This window comes from Sardina pilchardus, chromosome 16 (genome assembly GCF_963854185.1).
Source record: "Sardina pilchardus chromosome 16, fSarPil1.1, whole genome shotgun sequence".
Lineage (NCBI taxonomy): Eukaryota > Metazoa > Chordata > Actinopteri > Clupeiformes > Clupeidae > Sardina > Sardina pilchardus.
In genome coordinates this window covers 13847036-13865081 of record NC_085009.1, presented here as the reverse complement: position 1 = coordinate 13865081, position 18046 = coordinate 13847036, and positions in this window count along the sequence as shown.

Here is an 18046-nt window from a genome sequence, read left to right as displayed (position 1 = left end):
ATCCCTTCCCATCAGCCATTAGTCCAGCACAGTCAGGTGTATCTGCGTGTATGTGTCATGTCTTCCATACTGGTATTGTTAAGTGAGATGGCTGGGACCTCTCCTTCGTGTTGTATGTATTTATGTCAGTCTATGTGTATATGTCAGTGCCTTTAGTGGCCAAGGTGTTGCCCGGAGAGAATCAACTCCCTGTGTTTTTATAATGATAATAAAGACCGTTTATTTTTGGACACATGCCTCTGGTTTTCTGTGACCACGAACCTGTGTTGCCGGGTAGCTTAATCTAGTAGTAACCAGTCTCAAAGAATTAATATTCTGAGGGGAAGGGCCTCAGATGGCGTAGTCGACAATGTTTCAATTTAGAGTGTACTAACCACTTTGTCACATTTGGCGTAGTTGGCAGAGGATCACATAGCAAAGCCAGAGACGTGTGTTCCAGTGTTTTTCTGTCTTTATTTTTGTGTCTTTGCTTTGTCATATTAGTATTGGTTTATCTTTATTTTATTTTTTTTCTCAAAGACAAAACAGCAGCTGTTTGTTGAACCAAGAAGGAGTCAGGTAGGTTTGGTTGGTGCATGGCCAGCTTCGGTTGGGTTGTGTGTTTGTCCCCCCCCTGCAGCATTGATTGGCTGCTACTCTCATTGTAATGTGTGTTGTCTGTTTGCAGATTGACCAGGAGTGGCTCCTACCTATTGGGACCTTCGGGGCATGGGCTGTGGTACCCATTAGCGGGGTCTGGGAGGCCTCTGTGTCGCGGGGTTCGGCCTACTGACCACCCGCGTAGTGTGTTTTGTTTTTTGTTTGTTTTGTCTGTTTCATTCCGTTTGCTAAATTGGCTGTGTTTAGCCACCACGAACTCTGCCCCAGTTGATTAACTGAAGTGACAACAGGTGTGTTGCTGGTTGCTTACCGAGTGCCTACGAACTCAGTTCGGTTGGAGGCTATTCCTTAATTATTTACACTGTGTGTCGTAAAGTGATTTTATGCTAACGCACTGTTTGCCGTGACATGAGTGCATTTGGAGTGCTGCTATTTATTCACGAGTATCTCATTCCCTGAATAGCCACCTCTGACTAGCGAACCCACACTGGAGAGTAGCCTACAACTACTGACTTTAGCGAATCCACACTGGAGAGTATTATACTGACCTTAGCAAACCCACACTGGAGAGAATTCACTCCCTATGTTTTTAAATGATAATAAAAAAAGAGTTTATTTTTGGACACACGCCTCTGCTTTTCTGTGACCCCGAACCTGTGTTGCCTAGTAGCTTAACCCATTAACAAGTCTCAAAGAATTTATATTCTGAGGGGAAGGGCCTCAGATGGCGTAGTCGAGATGTGTCAATTTATAGCAAACCATTCACTTTGCCACATTGTGATGATCAAAACCACTATATTGATCCAGGACGATCAGTCATACTCATTACTATAAATGGCCGCTATAACCTTTTCTTGCCAGTCATGAGATGCAGAAGCTGTTTGGCAACCTGGAAGCCTGAGGTGGAGGATCTTCCAAACAGTGGTTACTGGCCTGGCAGTATTGGTTTCCAGGCCATATTCCACATTGATCTTTTCCATTCCTTTGAGGAGTTTAAAATCACTGTGCCGGGGCTGTCGAGACAGGCATTTGTCAAGATGCTAGAACAACGTTCCCAACAGTTTGGAAGGAGTGGCACTATTTCCGGTGACGTCTTCCAAAAGGCTTTCCTTGAGTGGACATACTGCCGACATGAGAGAGAGAAACTGTTGAGCATTGACCAATTCTCTTGCCCGTCATGCACCCCAAAAACTATTGCAGTATCAGCAGATGGAAACCGCAAACTCTATCGTTTGAAAAGAGAAAAAGATGTTGATGAACAACCCTTTTTTGATGGCGTTATCCTCACCAAGGACGAGATGTTGAATCATTTGTTGACTGTTCGTGAAAAGATCAAGCCAGTGCAAGGAAGAGGGCTTTGTGGAAAATCAGCATGGGCTGCTGCTAGGGAGACCTCAAAGAAAAACCCCAAAGTTGATGAAGAGGGTTTGGAAGTGGCAGTGTGCCGGCATGACATTTTGCTGAAGGGGCTGAACATGTTCAGAGGCGAAATATTTGCCTACCCGATGTTTTTACAGAAGGAACTGGCTGCCAAAAACACCTGCACGTTCTTCTGCACGGACATAATGTGTCGCTACTGGCCTTACCTGGAGAAGGTTTCTCAGGTCTTGCCAGAGATCAAAAATCTGCTGGAGATGAAGCCGTTCCTCTCCGTTATGCATGCGAAAGGCCACACTACAAAATGTGAGGTACAATGGGGTGGAAAGAACCAATGTGGAGCTGGAACCACCATTGGAGAAGAAGTGGAGCAAGTCAATAGCTTCCTTTCCCGTGTAGCTTTGACTACAAAATACATGAGTACGGTACTGGATTAGACGAACTCAACGAGACAACTTTCCAAAGGAAATGGACACTCTGTTGAAGAATACTGATGTGGACAGACATTCGAAAATCCTTTCACTGAAACCATTCCTGGATGAGGGTGGACTTCTGTGCGTAGGAGGGAGATTCAGGAGACGAACTGGTCCTATACTCAGAAGCATCCATACATCTTGCCAGGTAACGACATGACACCTTTTCAGAACTTTTAATCAGGATGTGATGCATTCAGGCTTACAAGCCACATTGAACCAATTAAGAGAAACGTATTGGATATTGACAGATGACCAAGAGCTGTGTCAAGCGTTGTTTAATCTGCAGACGCGCAAGAGTAAAAGCAGTAACGGTGCAAATCAGTGCACCGTTACCAAAAGAGCGCATTAACGAGGCCCAAGCATTTGAAATCACTGGAGTTGATTTTGCTGGTCCAGTTTATGGGCCATAGTGTTCCATCAATATCCCACTGGCTTATGGAGTTCAAGAGGAGGCTGTCCCACATTACCAGGAGAAAAATTGCACAAATAGAGACTGATTACAGCTGGGCGTTGATGAACAGTGTGCTCATCTCTTTTAACCAAGAGGATGTCTTCGCATACCTTTGCAGAGCATTCCAGATTGTCTCGGGACAAAGCGAAGACACTCCAAATTTCACGGTGCTCCATTTGTGCCCTGCACATGTACTAAAGGCAGTCCCCCAGGCCTTTGGGAGAACAACCAGTGACCGAGGCATAAAGGAGTATGCAACATACAGTTTTGCATACCTGCTTAACTGTACAAGCATGCCAGAAGCCCTTGAGGTTTTCTATCACATGTGTGTGCTGTTTGACGCAGAACAGGCCACAGATTCAGTCAACATCAGTGAGAGATACCTGGATAATTGCATTCTGAAGAGTCGAGACATGGATATTGAATAAACACCAGAGGGGAGTAGGACCAGTGATTCCAGTGACCCTACCAAGGGTATTCTTGCAAGGTCCCCATTCACTCAGGCTTTTGACATAAGAAGGGAGCAATGTCCTGTCTGACGAAGCAGCAGACAAAAACAACCAGTATCACTGACCAGGGATAATTAATGTCTTGCTTAAGACATACATGGAGATCTTTCCCTTATGGAGTGGTGTACTACTTGGTGATCTCTCAAGGCACTGTCAAGGATCACAAGAGGAACATGCAAAACGCGGGACACCAATTATACTCTTCATAAGGGTGAGCTAGACCAATAATTTACATAAGCTTCAGTTTTATTAAGTTGGACATGTTTCTTGATATTGTTAACAGAGGATCAATGCAGGACCAGATGGAAGAACCTGAGGGACACTTTTATGAAAGAAAAGAAGAAAGAGAGACAGGAATAGAAGTGGCGCAGGGGGGTCATCCCTATGTTCCCCGGTTTTCTCAAAAAGGGTCCTTTGTTCCCCGGTCACCATACATAACGGGGAACATAGGACCCTTTCTAAAATTTAAGGAAAAAAGGGTCCTATGTTCCCCAGTCCCATACAAAGTGGGGAACATAGGTACGCTCCCGGGGCAGGAGCCTCATCACAAAGGCCATGGAAATACTGTACATGGCTGTGATGGGGTTCCTGTCCCCCTTCGTAGACTTTGTAGTTTCAGCCACCACAGACCGTGCCACCACTACAGACCCAGACAGTGCCACCACCACAGACCCAGACCGTGCCACCACCGCAACAGAATGATGAAAGTAGCTGAAGATGCTGAAAGTAGCAGCACCCCTTTCAGGCCTGGGAGGAAGCGCAAGGCAGGGCCGATGACACCCATCGAGCGCAATTTGATAGAGGCGTTGCAAGAGTCAAGCCCTGTGGCACCACCTACACTGCCACCTACACCTCCACCCTCTGCTGCCCCACCTGACGAGGACGAGCTCTTCCTTCAAAGCCTGCTACCCGCCATGAGAAGGCTCTCAGTTCTGAGAAGGGCAGAGCTCCGTTTCCATTTTCAGTGGATGGTTTTTGAGGCAACTGGAGAGGAGTTTGGCCAGCAGTAGATAAAAAAATGCCTAGTTTGTTGTTTGTTTGTTATGAATTCTGTTCTGTTTCTGTTTTCGCATAAGGGTGTTTGTGTTCTATTCAATACATTGTTAAACTGTTTATCCATAGTTCTTTTACTACAGTGAGCTGTTATCTTTATATATCCTAATGGGATTTTTATTAGTCAAAACAAAATGATAACATTAGCCTACAGGTGTGTTACTAGTGTCTGCACTAAATGTAATTTTCTTATGGTTCTGCAACTTCAATATTTACTTCTAACACTTAGAGGTTCGGGGGCCTTTCAGACCATTTTGACGCAGTCTGCTACAACTAGTGGTGGGCGATACTGTAAAATTTGGTATCGATCCGATACCAAGTACTTATAGGGTCAGTATTGCCGATACCGATACGATACTTTTTACTTATATTAAAATATATATATATATTTTACTTATAGGCTATAGCCTACAAATATATATTTATATATTGTGTAGGGGAAAACAGTAGCCTATGTCATTATGTATGAATGATCAATTCTTTAGGAAATATTTTTTATTAATGTATGAAATAGCCTACACAAAATTATTAGCACTTTATTTATTTATTTATCTCCTCAGCATAGGTCATATTATAGATTGGTCATTATTTGACCAGTGAGAATAATAAGAGTTCTTGAACGTTAATGTCACTAATGCTGATTATTCAATGATTCATTTGAATTGAAAAACGTAAAATACTTTCACAGCAAAGATTAGGGTCACTCTATATGTGATTAATTTAGATTTATTGATCACAGAGTATGTAATTCTGCAGTCTTTGATGAGAGTGTTGTTGATATGGTGAGATGATTCTGGAGAGGAGAGCAGGAACAGAACAAGATGGGAGAAAAGCAGAACGCTGAATAAACAGGATTTATGACTTCAGAGATTTGTGTTGTCACTGCCACATCACTGAGCTCATAGGTTCCCGACGAGACTAGACGAGCCGTGACGTTCGAAAACCTCGCGACTGCGATTAAACATGTTGAATGCTCTGCGACGGCTTGCAACTACGTGCAACTTCTAATTCACACCACTGCAACTCGATATGAGTAAAATATTATTAGCCTACTCTTACTATAAGCTACCTGGGTATTCTCTGCCTCTTTGAAATGACTCTGCCAACTAACTGTGCTGTAAAATGGCTCCACACAGCGCTTCTCTGCCTCTCGGCGTCTCTCATTCAAAGTGCTGCTGCTCCTCTACGTGTGGGGTTAGTGAGTCACGTGACGGCACGACAACGAATCACAGCAGAGCGGCAGGAGGCTCGTTCAAAGATGTGAAACAGCGTTTGCTCAGGATTGTAGTCGGAGACATGAGCAAAGAATAACGTAGAGGAGACATTTGAATTAAAATATCGATACTATTACAATTGGATCGATCAATACCAATACCAGCTTGGGCATCGATAGTATCGATTATTTATATCGATCCGCCCACCCCTAGCTACAACACCTTGAATGTTTTTACGTTTACACTAAAAGCATCTATGCAAAAGTGGCACATATGGTTATATTCTAGAAGATCTCAACAGTAATGATATGTGAGTAAGTGCATGTAATGAAATCAGTTTTTTTTTTTTAAATTATAATTCAGTGTAAACACAACTTTATAAGACAATATTTTTCAAAGACTTTAAGCCTTGTAAACAAACACACTATAAATATATCTACCCAAGACTTCAGAAGTTTGAACCTTGAAAACAAAGGTGTTTGCAACATAAAAGTAAAAAAGAACATTCAAAAATGTTATGTAGTTTTACTACAAATTGGAAAAAAGTAAAGACTAAATGAAGTGGCTCTATCAAATGCAAGTTAACTTGAATGGGCTTTATTAAAGGGCCTGCTGTAGGCGACTGTAGGACTAAAAATCTGGAAAAGGATTTTCTTTTGTTGTTTTTACAAACCATCAATATATGTGACTCTCCACGGCAAAACCAGTCACATTGTTCAAATTTTCAAAATTACAGTTAGTACGTTTTCATGAAAGGGCATAATCAACCTTCAAAACCATACCTATATCTAATTAATTGAACGTCATATTCCTGAAATATAGACATTCAAACTCATGACATTGAGTTCATCCTGTCATGCCAAGAGAGAAACGGAGAAATCTGCCTCTGAAGTTGACTGTCGGCACTCACGAACGATTTGTAAAGTCGCAGCTACTTCAATATTTACAGTACTTGCTTGTATTTACAACGGCACAACACGCGGATAGCAGCTTGGTGGTCGTCAATGGCTCCATTCGAATCGGGGAAAACTGCTGCCTTCTAAGATATCTTAACTAGAGAGCAAGGCAGCGAAGGCCGTTCGAAACCCGAAAAAACGATTTTCACTGCCTTCTAAGATATCTTAGATTTCCTTAATAACGGTCAATTTGAAGGCAGCATCGATGTACACTTCAAGCTGCCTTCTACCCATAATCCTTTGCGGCCACGTCTGAATCTAGCCTGACGACGTCATACTCAATTCTTAGGCGCGTTCAAGTTAAACTCCAAATGACCTCTTGCTGCCGGTGACAGCAGGGGAGGGGATACAAACGCTGCTATGAAGTTGTACACTCTCTACTTCCCGTAGTCTAGACTTGACCATGTGACGAAACATGAGGCACGGACCCGCATGGACCCTTGTGGATATCGAGGCATTTAAACACCTGCACATACGTCAGGGATGTAAAAGCCAATTAGGGCAAAGACCTTACGTCATGAAGGCAGGGTCTAGGCTCCGCAGCGCTCCGCAGTACCAAGAGGGCTGCTGCGCCGCTGCTCAGCAGCCGCCTTGCCATGCCTTGCTCCCGCGATAAGTTGAGGCCATGTGATACCGACTGCCGAGTCGAAAACACACCCATCTAGACCATCGTGGACAGATTTTTAACCACGTGCATCTTGTGCTGCACAGCCATCTTGAATTCGCCTCTTGTCAGAATATGAGTCTGAAACTGCTCCATTCAGCCGTGATTATGGGGCGTGATTCAACCGATACAGGGCGGGGGGGATAGCTCTGCACTCATTGGATAGACCAAACCAAACAGAACAAGTTATTGCGTGTCAGTATCTATCTTGTACAACACCTGATAGCGAAACAACAAAATATGTAGCAGGCTATATGGAAAATATTCTCCTTTGTAAATAATTCCTTCAACCTGTATGCAATGAACAGCTGGGGAAGTGTGTCGTTAACCCAACGAGCAAACAGACATTTTTAAACAAGCGGGAACAACATCATGCTGTTTTAACTTCGTGAAAGTGAAACTGAAGTTTTCCCACATATCCACGTTGGTCGAAATGTTCAGAAATAGTTGTGTGAATCCGTGATAAAACCTCCATTTCAATAGCTAAGCTAAACGAAAGGCCAAACTGCATGAACAAATTCTGCATTAGCCAGCGTTTCTGTTGGAAACAAAATCAACCTAAGCCAACACGGTCTCACACCCAACTCGTCGAACGAGGACGCATGCAGCCTGTGAACGTCACTGCTGTTCATCTGTCAATCATCACGTAAAGCCCGCCCTGACAATGTGATTGGTCCGAACAGATCTGTATCTCGAATAGTAGCAGCCGAACGGAGAAGTGCCAGACCGAAGTCAAAGCCATCGATATCTCAAAGTTGCGACAGCCGTTGACTTCCATGTTAAAGCCAGATTAGAGCGGTCACGTGGTTAGTGGGTAGCCTCAGTAGTTCCCTTGGTCGCTGGTTTACTACGGGATTGACAGCAGCCATTAATATTTACGGTAAATACTCAATGAAAATTACTATAAACTGCATTTCCACATACATATATTACTCAATAAAAATGCATTGTTATGCACATGACCATAAGTCATGTAGAAAAGTCTTATTTTAACACCTGAGATATTCATTCATTCTCCCATTGAGTAGTTCCTTTCAACGACCATGACATACCGGATGTGCCGCCATTGTTTGTACACGGGAGTCAATGGTAGTGTCGCAGCTTTGAGATATCGATGGCTTTGACCGAAGTTCCCTGCTGAAAAAGTATGTAGGCAGGGTTAAACTTCGGTCTGGCATCCAGGCTAGTCTGAATCAGCTGTGAAAACAAAACCAACATGGCTGCCGATATCTGTTAATGACTGCCGAATCTGTTGAAATGTCATTTGTGTTACGTTATTTAGCTTGGGTTTGTAGAAAGTAGATTGAAAATAAATTATTTACCACCTGGTTATACCATGTTGTACCCACTAATAACACCTGGTCTGATATATTAGTTGCCAGTGAAACTATTTTATACCGTTAGTCTGCTAGCTTACGTAGGCTAATTTAGTTTAACGCCAGGCTTTTGCTAACGTCATACCGTAGTGTTAACCAAAGATTCTAGAGTGCTACGATCATTTTTAAACAAAGTCATGTCTAGTTAGAGAGCTCTCTATTTAGGGAGGGAGACAGTATAGGCAGCTGCCCTCCGATTCGAACGGAGCCAATGAGTGCATTTACCGTAAACAGAGTAGAGGGGCAAAAACGAGACGGCGCTAACATTCTGCTGGAGTTAAATTTCTTACCTCAAGAAACTCACGTTTTTAGACTAGAAAAGGTACGTTTTTCAGCGAAATGTATTCACGGCCTTACAGTGTAGACCTCCCACTGTTTCAAAACACACACAAAAAATCCACGATTTTAGCACAAGTAACATAAATGGTCATTTTTCTCGGAAACGTCAGTTGCGACAAGCGACTGGTTTTACCGTGGAGAGTCACATATTTTAAGACATATACATTTGAAAACTTGAAGATTCAAGGTTTCTAGTGGTGTCACTTATGTTTCTAGGACAAAATCACGCAGAGATTCAGATGTGTGTTTGGAACAGTTTTTAAAAACCCCAGGGGGGATTTAGACTCCAGGGCCCTGTAACCCGAAAAATCAAACGTAACTTTACGTTACGCATGGCTTACGAACTCGTAAATCATATAACGATACGGGTGTAACTGAAACCTGTCGCAAGTCACACGTGAGATGCACACAACTTAAACTGTAACTCGAAAGAGAAACCACTGTAAATGTTTTAGTAACGAGGGAATCGGCATCCGTTTCCCCCTGACAACTTTAAAATGCTGTGCGTCCATGCTGAGGATAGCCTAATGAAATAACTGTCACTGAGGTAGGGGATTAAAAAAACAAACATTTTATTCTCAAGCTGACGAACACAACGATACATTCTAGAAAGAAGATTTGGGACATGAAAACAGAAAAAGTAAACAGCTGGGTGAGGAGCACACAAGACGCAACTATAAATGGCAGGAAACGAATGATTGCTAAAATAACGGAGGCGAAGAGAATGCAGGAGAGCAAGCACGAATGCAAGCGACAGTAGCCTAGGTTTAGGTTTTTCAGACACTTACGACAGCGTTGTGTGTGGTATGAAGCAATCGCAAGTTTTGTCTTAAGTTACGTTACACGTAGACTTGCGAATCATTTGAGTTACTTGAGTTATCTTTTTACGATAGGCTTAAGATGTGCGTAAGGTCTAAGAGCAGCTAACGTGTGCTTCGAGTTACAGGGCCCAGGCAGTTAAAGAATAATATACTGTGTCTGTGTGTAATGCTTTTGCAACTTTGGAACTTGGCTTTTCAGCCTTGTCTGTTATTTGCTGGATAAACAAATTGCGTGTGTGCGACAGAGGAAAAGTGCTTTAGTGTTGCTTTAAAAGAGCCTTTGGGTTATCTAGCTGCTGGGTTGGGCTACACCTGCCCCTGCCAGGGAACAGCACCCTCTTGGCTGAAATAACAGGCGAAGGTTCCTCTGAATCGGATGGCCTCTTGTGTGGCGTTGTTTGCTGCCATCCTGGCAACACCTCGAAGACCACCATCACCAACATCCTCCTGTCCGTGGAAACATGTAGATGCTCTCTGCCGTCGCCTCAGGGTCGTGATCCGCAGGTAATTGTGCAGAATGCAGGTGGCTTTGATACAGCTTTCAGAAGTGGAAGGGCTGACTCCCATCACACGTCGGTACATACGCCACTGTGAAGAGAGAATACCAAAGGCACACTCAACCACTAACCTGGCGCAGCTCAGCCGGTAGTTAAACACCCTCTGTTCTCTGGGGACATTTCTGCCAGGGAAAGGGCACATCAAATCTCGGCAGGGGGGGAAGGCCTCTTCTCCCACAAAAACAAACGACAGTGGTCTACGGTGCTCAGACCCCTGGATTGCAGCATCTTCTGGGAGGTCCAGGGTGCCGTCTCGGAGGCCCTCACCAAAGCCATCACTGGTCCTGCCATAACCACCAACATCAACCACCCCAAAGAGGTAGTTGTCATCTACCACTGCCAAGAGGACGATTGAGTATGTGCCCTGGTAGTTGAAGAATAGTGAGCCAGAGTTGTCTGGAGACTGTATGACGACATGCTTGCCATCCACAGCACCAACGCAGTTTGGGAAATTCCATCGATAGCTGAATCCTTCCGCGATGGCACCCCAGTCTTCCATGGATGGCACCGGCATGAAGTCTGACAGACAGACAGACAGACAGACAGACTAGGGTGCCTTAGAACCTCCACCACCACACACAGGCACGCACACAGACAGACAAGACACCCTCCCTCTTTTTTATGTTATAACTAAAGCTGAAAATGAATATTACTAGAGTCAAGTATGGGACAGATTTCATATTTCAAACCAATGCAACCAACGTTCGATGCTGTTGTAACATGCAGCACAAACATACACCTTGACAAAAGCTTGCCTGGAGAACGCTGGGGCAATAACTTTCAGCTGCTGAAATGATTTAAGGAGGTCTAGTGTGTAGAGTGTGGAAGAGCTGGCGGAGGCTGGCCAATAACCACTTTGCAGGAGGTCCATGAAGGTAGGAGACCATTGCTGCTGACATGTATTGCATGTGAACAGCGGCTGATACATGTCATAACGCCCTTGTTTTAAAAGAAAAGAGTTTAGAGTTCTTTTAATCATCATTGAGTAGAATCTCATGTGTTGAGTAGAATCAAACATATGATGCTAAGGACACTGCTGTAACAGTTATTTTTGACTTGCAGACAACTATATGTTCTGTTTTTATAATTTTGTTCTTATGTTTTGTTAATCACAATGCCATGTGATGCATTTTTACAATAGTACTGCAAATTCTGTTGCAAATACACCACACTCTTAAGTTGAAAAAAGAAAAACACAGTAGAAATGCAAAAGGTACAAAGTGTTACCATCGATGGAAATCAAAATAACAAGTTTGCCAGGTGACACTGTCAAGTTCGGAACGTCACAGGAACATTTTGGCTTCACTGTTGGCAAAATGCAAGCTAGCAAAAGAAAAAAAGATAGATTTCTTTAGACTATATTGTATTTGCTAGACAAACTCAACAAAATTAAGATTTCTGTGTGTGAGTACGTACCTTGCTCATGGGTGCAGTATCCACCCTCCCCTCTCACGATACATATACTTGGAGGAATGGCTTTAAAAAAAACCTTCAATAGTGGATTCCCTGTTGTGGAGTGGACGTTTTGTACATCACTACGCTACCATAACATACCAAGTGCCATGTCATGCCAGTGTCATGTCATGCTTATGTAGGTACCTTCAAGTAAAGTGTTACCCAAAGAGGTTTGTTGTAGCCTAGAAATCTAGATGCCCCTAGCGGCAGCAAATGTAATTTGGCTGGCGGGGCAGTCTAGGCACGATCCATAGAGCTTAGGAGCTGAGAGCTGGAAAATCAAGCGAGCCAATCACAGCGTGTATGAAGTCGGTGGGCGGCCTTAACATAATGGTGACTGACATGCGACCAGAAGTTGCGACGGTAAGGCATCCTGCTATTTGAAAACAAGAAGATGATTCGTTTAGCGTTATCCTATTGCGTGGAGAGGGAAGGTTACGCAGCCTGCTACTTGGAAATAAGAAGATGATTAGTTTAGCATTATCCTATTGCGGAGATGGAATTTGAAAGACAACTGTTTATCCCACCCCTCCGATTGAGTCCTGACTACGGTGAGTTCCCAGACCCTACATCTTGATGTGGGTCTGGCTCGTCAGGCTAGGTTTGATGGTTTACAGCTGCTACTCTGAATGAGTGGCGATGTCATGATAGGCCAACAATATAGGCCAGAATTAGATAGATAGATAGATAGATACTTTATTGATCCCCATGGGGAAATTCACCAAATTACATTACTCATTTCAGTGGCCAAAAAAAGTAGTTTGCATTCATATGACGATGCTGTGTGTGCTAATGTGTGTGTATGTTGTGTTAAAGGGATAATCCGGAGTGAAATGCACTTTAGATCAATTTTTGTACATACGTTGAGTTGACACCAAAATCATGTCATTCGGATGTATTTTGAGAAAGTTCGAGCTCACAGTTTTTAGCCAAAACTCGTTAGCCTGGAAGTGACCGGGGCGTGTCCTTTCGCCGCTACAAAACGCTATTTTTATACCTCTTCTACTGTTCAAAACAACACTACACTTACGTGGTAGTGAGTAGAGGTTCCCTAAAGCCAAACCGAAGTATCCGCACGTCTTTATGTGGTCGGATAGAGAGTCCAGAATGAATTTAATCGAGTCCGTACCTTTCCGGAAATGTTAGTAAAGTGTTGTGAAAACGTTGCTAGCTGCAGCAACGACATTTCCGGAAAGGTACTGACTCGATTAAATTCATTCTGGACTCTCTATCCGACCACATAAAGACGTGGGGATACTTCGGTTTGGCTTTAGGGACCCTCTACTCACTACCACGTAAGTGTAGTGTTGTTTGGAACAGTAGAAGAGGTATAAAAATAGCGTTTTGTAGCGGCGAAAGGACCTGCCCCGGTCACTTCCAGGCTAACGAGTTTTGGCTAAAAACGGTCAGCTCGAACTTTCTCAAAATACATCCGAATGACATGATTTTGGTGTCAACTCAACGTATGTACGCCCAATAGTCCGAAAAATTGATCTAAAGTACATTTCACTCCGGATTATCCCTTTAATCAAATAATTCATGAGTTGATGCATCTCAGTGCCTATACATATAATGTGGTGGACATCATCTACTTGATGGACCATTACACTGCAGGTGTAATTTTGTTTGGTGACAGAGCTACAATACGCCGACAAAGTCTACCTAAGGCAGGGGTGTCCAAAGTTATTTTAATGAGGGCCAAATACAGAAAAATAAACAAAGGGCCGGGCCACACATGACACATGAATGACATATTGACACATAAATACTGTGTTGTTACGACCTGGTTCATTACTCAAGGTCTCAACATAAAAAGGAACACGAACAAACAATTTAGGTCTTAAAAAAAAGAACTGTTTATTATTAAAGTACAGTAAAGTGTCGACAGGCCTGCAGATGGCTCAGGGGGTCGTATCAGTGTGATCTCTAGCTCACCTATAGTGTGAAGAACATTGCACTCAGTGGGAGCAGTGAAGCTGTCCTTTGGATTGAAGGATGGCTGACATGTCAGGAGACAGTTTGGTGGTTGAAACACGAAGGACTTCACAGAGATGGCTATCAGTCATTCTGGTTCTGAGTTTGCTTTTGTTCTGATTTAACAAAGAAAATGTTTGTTCACATATGTATGTTGAGCCGAACAGGCTCATCATTCTTTTTGCGTGGCGTCTCATCAGAGGGAACTTGGCACTATCCAAACTCTGATAGAAGTCAGGGAGGGAGAGAAGCTGATGTTGACTCTTCAGAGAATCATCACATTGCATTTCAATCAGTTCTAACTGCAGATTCTCTTCCACTTCCTCTGCATCCACCACGAAGGGGGTCGAGAACAGCTTGATTTGTTTTTCAATGACAGAAAAATCTTTGAAACGCTGGTTGAATTCTGTCACGAGCGATGCAATCACGGACACATATTTCTCGTTTTTAGCAGAAAGATCGGCCGTAGGATAAGCATCCTTGATTTCAGACAGCGCAGGGAAGTGTGCAGCATTAAAGCTTCGTAGTTGTGTCTCAAACAGGCGGAGCTTTACACAGAAGGCTTTGATGTGCGCATACAGGTGTGGCACCAGCTGATCTTTGCCTTGTAGGTTCTTATTCAGTGTATTCAGATGATGAGTGAGATCAACTAAAAATGCGAGGTCTGCCAGCCACAGAGGGTCACTCAGTTCAAGAAGAGGTCGGCCCTTCTCTTTCAAAAACTGGTCGATTTCTGATCTCAGCGAATAAAACCGCTGCAGCACATAGCCGCGGCTGAGCCAGCGCACCTCAGAGTGGTAGAGTACATCCCCGTATTCAGCATCCACATCAGAAAGGAAAGCTTGAAATTCTCTGTGGTACAGTCCTCTAGCTCGAATTATGTTGACACTTTTCACAACAATGTTCATCACATCGCCCAGCTGGACATTTTTGGCACACAGTGCTTCTTGGTGGATTATGCAATGCATCTTAACAGCCTCACCTCCGCTCTCCTTTACTTTGGCGCACACCATCGATGCCATTCCTTTGCGATCGCCTGTCATGGCCGGAGCTCCATCCGTTGTCACTCCACAGAGTTTGTCCCATTTAAGCCCAATCTTTTCCACGGCCTCTGACACAGCTCCAAAAATATCTTTACCCGTCGTTGTGCCTTTTAGGCTCATCATATCAAGCAGCTCCTCCGTACAACAAAAATTATCGTCTACTCCCCGCACAAAAATTAACAGCTGAGCGGTGTCTGTAGCATCAGTGCTCTCATCACATGCTATGGAGTAAAAGTCGAAACCACAAGCTTTGTCTTTCAGCTGAAGTTTCAAATTAGCTGACAAGTCCTCAATTCTCCGTGCCACTGTATTTCTGGATAAGCTGACGTTGTTGAAGTCCTGCACTTTCTCCGGGCACACTATTTCTGTGACTTTGATGAGGCACTGCTTTACGAAATCACCATCTGAGAATGGCTTTCCATGCTGGGCAATAAGCTTAGCAACTTCATAGCTTGCGGTTGTGGCATTTTCCTGAATTTTGTTTGCACGAAAAAACACCCGTTGCTGTGCTTGCAGGCTAGCTGCCATTTGCTTGACTTTCGCTGTTCGTTCGGCACCGGTGTAAGATGCGTAGCTGTGATGTTTGGTCTCATAGTGCCGACGAACATTATATTCTTTCATCACAGCAATATGTTCATTGCAAATCAAACAGACACACTTGCCGTTGATTTCTTTGAAAAAATAATCATCTTCCCACCGTGATTGAAAATGCCTACACTCATTAGGTAATTTGCGTTTCTTGGGTGCTGCCATTTCTGGTAACTCGCGCGGTAAAAGTTTTTCTTTGCTTAATTTTGTTTAGTAGTGGTTACCGTTGTTAAGCACCGTTTCCATTGGTGGCGCCATCTAGTGTTAACTGAGAAGTGCAACAGAATTGAGCTCAAACTTCTAGTGCGGGCCATTTTCAATTATATTTTCAGAATTGGCCGCGGGCCAATAAAAACTGGACCGCGGGCCGCAGTTGGCCCGCGGGCCGTAGTTTGGACACCCCTGACCTAAGGTAATATGTTCAGTTTCTGTTTGTGCATTTAATGGTATGTTGTGTGATCGGGATTTACTATAGTGCATGAAATAGCTGTGATGATAATCTTCAAGTTATTTTCATAAGGAAGCACTATGCATTTTCACGGTCTGAAAGCTTACTTGTCCAAGCCAACATTTCTATCAAAAAGATACGCAAGATATACGTACATCATGATACTGTACTTGTCATAGGTAAACAACTCCAGGTTTGCTGGTTGATCAGCTTGTTAACCAGCTTATTTGACCACCCTATGATGGTTAACCAGCTAGACCAGCAAACCTCTCGCGAAAACATACTTGCAGCTGGTTTACCCAGCTTACAATGGTAAATTCAGCTGGTTTTGATTGTCGTACCACCTTAAGCTGGTCATTTTAGTTGGTGTTGCTGGTCTACATTGCTGGTTTTTACTGGCCACGCCAGCTTATGTTGGTCATTCTAGAAAACCAGCTTGACCATCTTTATCAAGCTTGACAGGCTGGTCACCAGCATGACCATCTTAAACCAGCTATATCCCAAACGAGAGGCTGGTCACACCAGCACGACCAGCTTCCTCAGATGGTCACGCCAGCATGTCTAGCTGGTGGCCTAACCAGCTACACCAGCAAAGACCAGCAATAGCTGGAAGAAAACCATCAAAGACCAGTTATTACCAGCTAAAACCAGCTACCAGCCTTAGCTGGTTTCTTGCTATTTTCTTCAGCAGGGCTAACTAACCTGTTCATCAAATCATTAAACGTTGTTTTTTCATGCTGTTGGTAAACTTGGAAAAATATGACGCAATTACATTTGTTCACGTGAATAATAACCATTGGACCATGCTGGTTTGTTGCTTTCTTAATTTTCACTCATTCAGATGTATGTTTTCACATAGTGAAATAAAGTATTAATTACAGTGTACTCTCTCTTCTTTCACAGTACATTCGTGCAAAGTCTGCCACAGTGTTTCAATTGGATCCCTCACCAGCATCCTCTGAGCTTGAGGACTCCACACATGCTGCTCAGAGACTACAGTAAATATTCAAGCTAGAAAGCTAAACATTTAAAGTGAACCGTGTTTACTTTTATGCTATTCAACAATGGCAGCTGTTTGTAGGAAGTCAGACAGTGGTATTTTTGAACATCTGTCCATATGCCTTATGATTGAATAAACACTTTTAGTTCATTATTATTATTTATTTATTTTTGGGACAACGTTTTGGTAGCCCCTACATAAAAGTATCACATTTCTACAGGGAATACTTGAAGATGAGGAGAACACGTCATGGCTGAATGGATGTTCAGTGGAAACTGACTGACTTGAGTGGATGTTCAGTGGAAAGGAGGAGTGACGCCCCAGGGGGATTATCAACAAAAAAGGGCCTAATCGTTACGCGGCAGATAGAAGCACCAAATTTGGTACAGACACTCTTTTTGATGTATCTCATCATATCAGAAGGGGTGCCCCAAATTTCCGGTTCATTGAGGTCATTTTTTAAGGAAAATCCAAGATGGCTGCCAGAAACAACCCAAGGATAATAAAACATTGCATGGTTTGGGCATGATGATTTATTCTGCTACTTTATAATTTCACATTTACTATATAGAGATGGTTAACAAATAATATATGCAAGATAACCCATGTAAACAATCTTACATGTCTATTATACAGCTTTAAAGTGGAAAAACAGCCTTAAAACGGTTAGAATGACATGACTCCCTCAGTGAATCTTCACCTGAGTAGATAATTATTTATTTACGCATAACATTAATATTTTTAAAAACTTTTGGAAGAATCACTTAAAGGTTGGGTACGGAATTCGCAAAACGGCCGGCAGATTTTGAATACATACAACCTCAAGTCCCGCCCTCCATGCACCAACGAAAATTATGCGCGAGAGCGAGCCAGGCTAAATGAAATGCCAGCCTGGTGTCTACAGCACTATGAGCTCTAGTCTCAATACAATCGCCCACATCAACTTCCCCAATTACATTCTTTATTCACCTCCAAAGGGTTGTAGGTAATAGTTCCACAAATCAGACAAGGTAGATGATTTTATAGCCTACATTATGGTAAAAGCACCTTAGTCTACCAGCCCTTTCGTTCGGAAATTCTAAAACAACGATGCATTTTAATACACCAAAATAACATTTGATATACCTTACATATCTTTCAGTAGC